Here is an 8566-nt window from a genome sequence, read left to right as displayed (position 1 = left end):
TCTCTTTTTGGTTCCAATGTGTTTTTTTCTTCTTTTGGATGCATCCTGGTGGCTGATTTCTTCCTTAGCCTGCTGGTGTTAATCACTGTGTATGTGCCTGTGTCTGTATATGTGTGTGTATATCTTCTGATCAGGGCTGTGTTTTTTAATAGTTTGTTTTTATTGTAATTTTTTCCATTACCATTTATCCCACTATACCCTCCCCCACCTCCATACAACTCCCTCTTCCTGCAATCCCCACACTGTTGTCTGTGTTGTAGGTTTTTTTCACATATTTTCTGAAAAAAAAAAAAGTATTTGATGAGGTATTTTTAGGTGAGAATGGGCATATTTAAACTTAATTATAAAATTAAAGTCTTCTTAAAATAATGCATCTCTCTGAACTATCACAAAATACTTTTTTATTTTAAGAAAGATGTGAAAGTAAGCTGCTATTTTATGCCTTATGTTCTTCCCTATAGATCTGACTACACAAGAAAAAGCCTATGTTTGCTAATTATTGAGCATCTTATATTTTTATTAAATACATATTGATGAAAAATAAGCTCTTCTAATAAAAAGACTAGCTCTTTTTTCTTAGTAGACTGAATTCTTATTTTCTTCTTCATACTGTCCTCAACTAACAATCTAGACATTGTTTTCCAGTCAAAAAAAAAAAACACACCAAAAAACCCCATAACCAAAACAAAACAAAAACTCCCTAGACAGAGGTAATTATAAAGTATTGGAACTGGAAGTTGCTTCTGGTGAAGGCTCATCATTTCTGTGACATAAAACCAAGAAGTGGAGAAAAAAGTCCATTCATTTTCATTTATGGAACCATTGATCATTGAGGGGAAAAAAGAGAAAAATATTTCTGTAGACAAGTAAAATCTGGTACCTAACGCATGATATTTTGATCAGTCTTTGCTGTGGATAATTATGTGGTTGGATGGGAGCAATTCAGGATAGTAGAGATAAAATAATAGATATGACAGTACAGATTTAAAAATTAAAGAATCTGCCCTTTCAGTTGAAACTTCTATTGAGAATATTATCTGTATATTTAATAAGAAAGTCTTTTCCTATGATTATTTAAATTTCAGTAAATTATATTATTAACGGTATCTATGGAGAGAATAGATTTTTTTCTGTGCCTTAGTTCGAGCACATTTTGGCTTTTATTTTTCAGCAAGATCATTGTTTTTCTTTCCTCTAAAAATTGTAAATTAGAAGTTTAAGTGCTTTTTTTGTTTGTAAGTGCATATACATCAGTCCTTCTGTTTTCTCTCATATTTACTACTTCTGTTCATTTTGTTTCTGTTTTCAGTTTAGTAAAGTATGAGACAAGAAGTATGAGGAGGTATAATGATTCTCCCCTCTTTAACACTAAGTTTTCTTAGAAAACAATGTCTCTTTGCCATGCAGAACTTTACCTTTGTTAGTAGTGAGATTTTATTTTCTTCCAATATTTGATGGAAACCTCTCCTTTTGAAGTATAGATTTAAAGATACCAGAAAGACCATATGATAATAATATAAATACTACCACACACTTATTTTTTTTTAACAGACTTAATTCACTTTATTTTCCTTGTACAAAAATTATGTGTTGGCCACAGCTGGAGCTTGGGTCCTCTGCACAGAAACTCTGGTGTGGGTCTTCACCAGATGGTCGGTGAATTCCTGGTAGGGAGACTTGGTGAACACAGTCTCTTTCCAGAGGTCAGGGGTGAGATAGCTGTAGGTCTTAGAGATGGCATCAAAGGTGGCCTTGGCAAAGTTGCCCGGAATAGCAGTGCAGCCGCTGGCTGAGGTGTAGCAGTCATTGATACCAGCCATCATCAGCAGCTTTTTGGGCACAGGGGCAGAGACAATGCCAGTGCCCCTGGGTGCAGGGATTAGGCGCACCAGCACAGAGCCACAGTGCCCGGTCACTTTACAAGAGCCAGTGTGGGATTTGCTGATCTTGTTCCCCCAGTAGCCTCGCCGCACAGGGACAATGAAGAGCTTGACCGGGATGATGGCCCCATGGAAGGCAGTGGCTACTTCCTTTGAGCACTTAACACCCAGACCAATGTGTCCATTGTAGTCTCCAATGGGGACAAATGCCTTGAATCCGGTCCTCTAGCCTGCACTTGTTTGCTTTTGCACAGGCATAATCTTCAAAACCTCATCCTTGAGGGATGCTCCCAAGAAAAAGTCAATGATCTCAGATTCCTTGATAGGCAGAGAAAAGAGAGAAATCTCCTCCAGGGACTTGATGTTCATGTCCTTGACCAAGTGGCCCAACCTGGTGACGGGGATCCACTCCTTATCCTCGGCCTTGCCTCCACGAGCTCCACGGCCTCGACCTTGACCCCGACCCCGGCAGCAGCCTCGGCCAAGGATGCCGCTGCCAAATCCTCCTCGGAAGCCGCCGTGGCCTCCCATTCCAGGCCCCTGGGGCCTCCTGGCTCTCCCGCAGCACTGGTGTCATCCGCCATTTGGTGTTTCTTAGGGAAAAAAGACTACCACACACTTATAACACATTTATTTTGTATCTGACAATGTTTGAAAAGTATTTTTACATATTAACTAATTTATAGGTAAGAAAAGTGAGGCACAAAGAGAGTGAAATGCACAGCTCTTCCTGTAGTCACAGGATTAGTTGGGAAGACTGAAATACCATAATCAATAAAATATACTTTTAAAAAAAGATGATTTCATGGTAAAGGTGAGAGTACAAAGTGAATTTTCAGAGTTGACTTTAATTTTGCCACTAAGTTTTCCAGGAAAATTAAATTTGTAAAATTGTCAAGTAATGTGAACATTTTCACACCTATGAGCATTTCAAAGAAGTGCTTTTAAAAATAACTATTTAACATCTGCTAAAACAAAAGTGCATGGTGTGCACAAAGATGTTTACTGTATTTGTGCTGCTATGGATTAGGTTACAATTTAGATGAGATAGAAAATATACATAAAAATGTAACTAATGGAAAGAGCTAGTTTTGCTTCCTTGACAATAAGAAGTGTCTAGGACGGGTATGGATACGACTCTGAGATAAGCATAAGGAGGGGACCTAATGAAGTTTGAGATTAAAGGTATTTTTTGACATGAATTAGAAATTCCCTAAAGCACAAAAACAGGTGGCTAAGAGCAGAGTGTGAATTGCAGAATTGAACTGTTGGTAAAAGTAAGAGTGAAGCAACTTGCTAGAAAAGTGTTTACCTGGAAGTTAATTTTGTATCACTGGGGTAAAGGAGTGGGTATTTTGGGAGGGACATAATCCCAAGTTTGATGAGAAGTACATAGGAGTTACAGCATGGATTCATTCTATGATTGACCTTTTTAATTTTTTTTAAATTTTTTTATTTAATGTGTTGTATTTTTTTCCATTACCACTTAGTCCCCTTATACCTCCCTCCACCCAGCAATCACCACATTGCTGTGTGATTGTGTATTGTGTATACACAAGTCCATTTTCCTTTTCACTCAATCTCTCCACACCCTCACCTCCACCACCCCACTAGCTATCATCCTGCTCTCCATCTATAAGTCTGTCCCCATTTTCCTTGTTAGCTCAGTTTGTTCATTAGATTCCACATAATGAGTGAAATCATATGGTATATGTCTTTCTCTGACTGGCTTATTTCACTTAGCATAATGTTCTCCAGGTCTGTCCATACTCTCTTAAAGGGTAAATATTTCTTCTTATTTAACAGCCAAGTAGTATTCCATTGCATCAATATCCCATAGTTGTTTAATCCACTCATCTACTGATGGACACTTGGACTGCTTCCATATCTTGGGGATTGTAAATAATGCTGCATTAACCATAGGGATGTTCATGTTCTTTAGAATTGGTGTTTTGGGTTCCTTCAGATATACTACCAGGAGTAGGATGCTGGATCAAAAGGCAGATACATTTGTAATTTTTTGAGGTATCTCTATATTGCTTTCTACAGTGGCTGTACCATTCTATATTCACACCAACAGTGCAGAAGGGTTCCCCTTTCTCCACATCCTTGCCAGCAGTTATTGTTTGTTGTGATTTATTGATAATAACTATTTGACAGGTGTGAGATGGTATTTCATTGAGTTTTTAATTTGCATTTCTCTCATGATTAGTGATGTTGAGCATCTTTTCATGTCTATTGGCCATTTATATGTCCTCTTTAGAGGAGGTACATTGCCAATTTTTAATTGGGTTGGGGTTTTTTTTGGTGTTGAGTTTTGCAAGTTCTTTATAAATTTTGGATATTAACCCCTTATCAGATTATTGATAAATATGTTCTCCCATTCTTTGGGTTGTCTTTTTTATTTTGTTGTTCATTTCCTTTGCTGTGCAAAAAGTTTTAGTTTAATGTAGTTCCATTTTTTTTTCTGTTTTCATTGTCTGGGGAGATATATCTGATAAAAAAGTTGCTATGAGCTATGTCTGAGATTTTGCTACCTATGTTTTCTTCTAAGACTTTTATGGTTTCATTTCATGTCTAATATGTAAACCTTTGATCCATTTGGATTTATTCTTGTGCATGGTGTAAGAACGTGGTCTAGTTTTATTATTTGTAGGTATCTGTCCAATGTTCCCAACACCAATTTTAATCGACTGTCTTTAGCCCATTATATGTTTTTTCCTCCTTTGTCAAATATTAATTGACTGTAATAGTGTTGGGTTATTTCTGGGCTCCCTATTCTGTTCCATTGTTCTATGTTAGCAGTCCCTAACCTTTTTGGCATCAGGGATCGGATTCGTAGAAGATAGTTTTTCCACAAACTGGTGGTGGGGGGATGAAGCTCAGGTGTTAATGTGAGTGATGGGGAGCAGGATGAAGCTTCACTCACTCACCCACTGCTCACCTTCTGTTGTGCAGCCAGTTCCTAATAGCCAATGGACCTGGTCTATGTGTCTGTTTTTATGCCAAGACTATGCTGTTTTGATTACTATGGCCTTCTAGTATAGTTTAATATGAGGTAGCGTGATTCCTCCATCTTTGTTTTTCTTCCTCAAGATCACTGTTGCTATGTGGGGTCTTTTGTGGTTCCATATACATTTTTGTAATATTTGTTCTAGCTCTGTGAAGTACATCAGTGGAATCTTGATAGGAATTGTGTTGAATCTATGGATTACTTTGGGTAGTATGGACATTCTAATGATGTTAACTCTTCCTATCCATGAACACGAATGGGCTTCAATTTATTTGTATCTCCTTCAGTTTCTTTCTTCAGTGTTGTAATTTTCTGAGTTCTTTTACATCCTTGGTTAGGTTTATTTCTAGGCATTTTATTCTTTTTGTATCTATTGTGAATGTGATTATTTTCTTAATTTCCCTTTCTATTATTGTGTTATTGGCATGTAAAAATGCAATTAATTTTGGAATATCAATTTTGTATCCTGCTACTTTGCTGAATTCATTTATCAGTTCTAGGAATTTCTTGGTGGAATCTTTGGGGTTTTATAGGTACAATATCATGTCATCTGCAAATAATGACATTTTTACTTCTTCCTTTCCAATTTGGATGACTTTTATTTCTTCTTCATGTCTGATTGCTGTGGCTAGAACTTCCTGTACTTTTTTGTTCCATATCTTAAAGGGAACATTTGTAGTTTTTGCCCATTGAGTATGATGCTGGAAGTGGGTTTGATATATATGGCCTTTATTATGTTTAGGTATATTCCCTCTATTTCCACTTTGCTGTGAGTTTTTATCATAAATGAGTGCTGGATTTTATCAAGCGCTTTTTCTGCATCTATTGATAAGATCACATGGTTCTTATCCTTCATTTTGCTTTTGTGGTGAATCACATTTACTGATTTGCAAATGTTTTACAAACCTTGCATTCATGGAATAAATCCCACTTGATCATGGTATATGATCTTTTTGGATGTATTCTGCATTCAGTTTGCCAATATTTTGTTGAGGATTTTAGCATCTATGTGCATCAGGGATATTGACCTACAATATTTTTTCTTTGTAGTGTCTTTATCTGGTGTTTGAATTAGGATAATGCTGGCCTTATAAAATGAGTTTGGGAGCCCTCTCTCTTCTTGAATTTTATGAAAAAGTTTGAGAAAGAGAAGTATTAGTTCGTTTTGGAATGTTTGATAAAATTCACCTGTGATGCCAGCCATCTGGTCCAGGGCTTTTGTTTGTTGGTAGTTTTCGGGTTGCTGCTTTAATTTCACTAGGTATAATCTGTTTATTCAGATTTTCTGATTCTTCCTGATTTAGTTTTGAAAGATTATACCTTTTTAGGAATTCATCCATTTTTTCCAGATTGTCCTGTTCATTGGTATATAGTTGTCCACGATATTTTCTAACAATACTTTGTATTTCTTTGGTGTCAGTTGTTATTTCTCCTCTTTCATTTCTGATCTTATTTATTTGGGTCCTTACTCTATTACTCTTGATGAGTCTGGTTAAAGGTTTGTCAATTGTGTTTATCTTTTCAAAAAACCAGCTCTTAGATTCATTGATCTTTTGTACATTTTTAATATATTTTATTTATTATGCTATTACAGTTGTCCCATTACTCCCCCTTCATTCCCCTCCACCCTGCACACCTTCTCCCACCCACATTCACCCCCTTTAGTTCATGTCCCTGTGTCATAAGTTCTTTAGTTTCTACATTTTCCATACTATTCTTGCCCTCCCCCTGTCTATTTTCTACCTACCATCTATGCTACTTATTCTCTGTGCCTTTTCCCCCCTCTCTTCCTCCCACTCCCCTTTTGATAACCCTCCACGTGATCTCCATTTCTGTGGTTCTGTTCCTGTTCTAGTCATTTGCTTAGTTTCTTTTTGTTTTTGCTTTAGGCGTGGTTGCTAATAATTGTGAGTTTGCTGTCCTTTTACTGTACATTTTTTTAATCTTCTTTTTCTTAGATAAGTTCCTTTAACATTTCACAAAATAAGGGCTTGGTGATGATGAACTCCTTTAACTTGACCTTATCTGAGAAGCACTTTATCTGCCCTTCCATTCTAAATGAAAGCTGTGCTGGATAGAGCAATCTGGGATGTAGGTCCTTGCCTTTTATGACCTGGAATACTTCTTTCCAGCTCCTTCTTGCCTGCAAGGTCTCTTTTGAGAAATCAGCTGTCAGTCTGATGGGAACTCCTTTGTAGGTTACTGTCCCCTTATCTCTTGTTGCTTCTAGGATTCTCTCCTTCATTTTAATCTTGGCTAATGTAATTATGATGTGCCTTGGTGTATTCCTTCTTGGGTTCAACTTCTTTGGGACTTTCTGAGCTTCCTGGACTTCCTGGAGGTCTATTTCCTTTGGCAGAATGGGGAAGTTCTCCTTTATTATTTGTTCAAATAAGTTGTCCACTTGTTGCTCTTTCTCTTCTCCTTCTGGTACCCCTATAATTTGGATGTTGGAACGTTTAAAGATATCCTGGAGGTTCCTAAACCTCTCCTCATTTTTTTGAATTCTTATTTCTTCATTCTTTTCTGATTGTGTGTTCTTTTTTTCCTTCTGGTCCACTCCATTGATGTGAGATCCAGCTTTCATTCCATCACTATTGGTTCCCTGTGCATTTTTCTTCATTTCACTTATTGTATCCTTCATTTGTTCATCTAATTTGTGACCAAAATCAACCAATCTGTGAGCATCCTGATCACCAGTGCTTTGAACTGTGCATCTGATAGGTTGGCTATCTCTCAGTCGGTTAAAAGTACTGATTGTGGGGCTTTCACTTCTGTTTGAGCCATCTTTTTTTTTTTTTTCCCCTTTGGTCTGGTCGTGCCTGTTATGTATGAGGGGCGGAGCCTTAGGTGTTCACCAGGGCAGGACAACCCAATTGCCGGGTTGTGATGTTGTATGTGGGGGTGGGGTTTGAGAGGGAACAATGGCACTTGCTCCACTCTCCCTCTGACCTCAGTCCCTTTTGCTACTTCCTCCAAGCAAATTGGGCCCCCTCTGGTGCCAATTCCCATGTGGGTGGGCTTGTGCACACTGTGGGACTTTCCAAGGACCTCTCCTGTGAGGCTTGGAGTCTCTCCCTGTGCCTCAACACCCATAGGTGTTTTCAATCGGTGCCCCAAGGCTCTATTTTCTAGCGCTGGGATCCTGGGTTGCACGCAGTGCCTTGCTTCACAATCGCCACCTTGCTGGGACTGCTGGTTGCCGCCCCTCGGCTGGGGTCTGCGCAGCAGCCTGCGCACTCAGGGTCCACCCACTGCAGTCTTGATGCCCCAGATGCCTTACTCGCCCAGTCCCAATGCCCTTTGCTGTCCATGCTGAGACCTGTGCCTGGCTGCCCGACTCTGGCCCTCCTACCAGTCTGGATGAACGTGTCTATTTTAACTTCTTGATTGTCCCACTTCCATACAGTTCAATTTTCTGTCAGTTCTGATTGTTATTCTGTTTCTAAATTATTGTTGTCCCTATCTGGGTTGTGTGAGGAGGCACAGTGTGTCTACCTATGCCTCCATTTTGGCCAAAGTCTGTATCATTTTTTTAGAGTCTATTTAATTTATATTCATTTGAGCTTTTTCTTGTTTTGTTTGTTTGTTAGTTTATTTGTTTGTATGTTTTTTTTTTGAGACTGGCTTGTAATGCTGTAAATTTCCCTCTTAGAATTTTTTTCCCAGTGTC

At 38.3% G+C, this 8566-nt stretch overlaps 1 pseudogene; it reads right to left on the bottom strand.

Annotated features, from left to right (window-relative positions):
- Nucleotides 1-1537: 1537 nt before the first annotated feature.
- LOC123831235 lies at nt 1538-2464 on the bottom strand (annotated as a pseudogene).
- Nucleotides 2465-8566: the final 6102 nt, after the last annotated feature.

The sequence above is a fragment of the Phyllostomus hastatus genome, unplaced genomic scaffold (assembly GCF_019186645.2).
Source record: "Phyllostomus hastatus isolate PE091 unplaced genomic scaffold, TTU_PhHast_1.1 phas_scaffold_1674, whole genome shotgun sequence".
NCBI lineage: Eukaryota > Metazoa > Chordata > Mammalia > Chiroptera > Phyllostomidae > Phyllostomus > Phyllostomus hastatus.
This window is presented reverse-complemented; position numbering and strand designations above follow the sequence as displayed.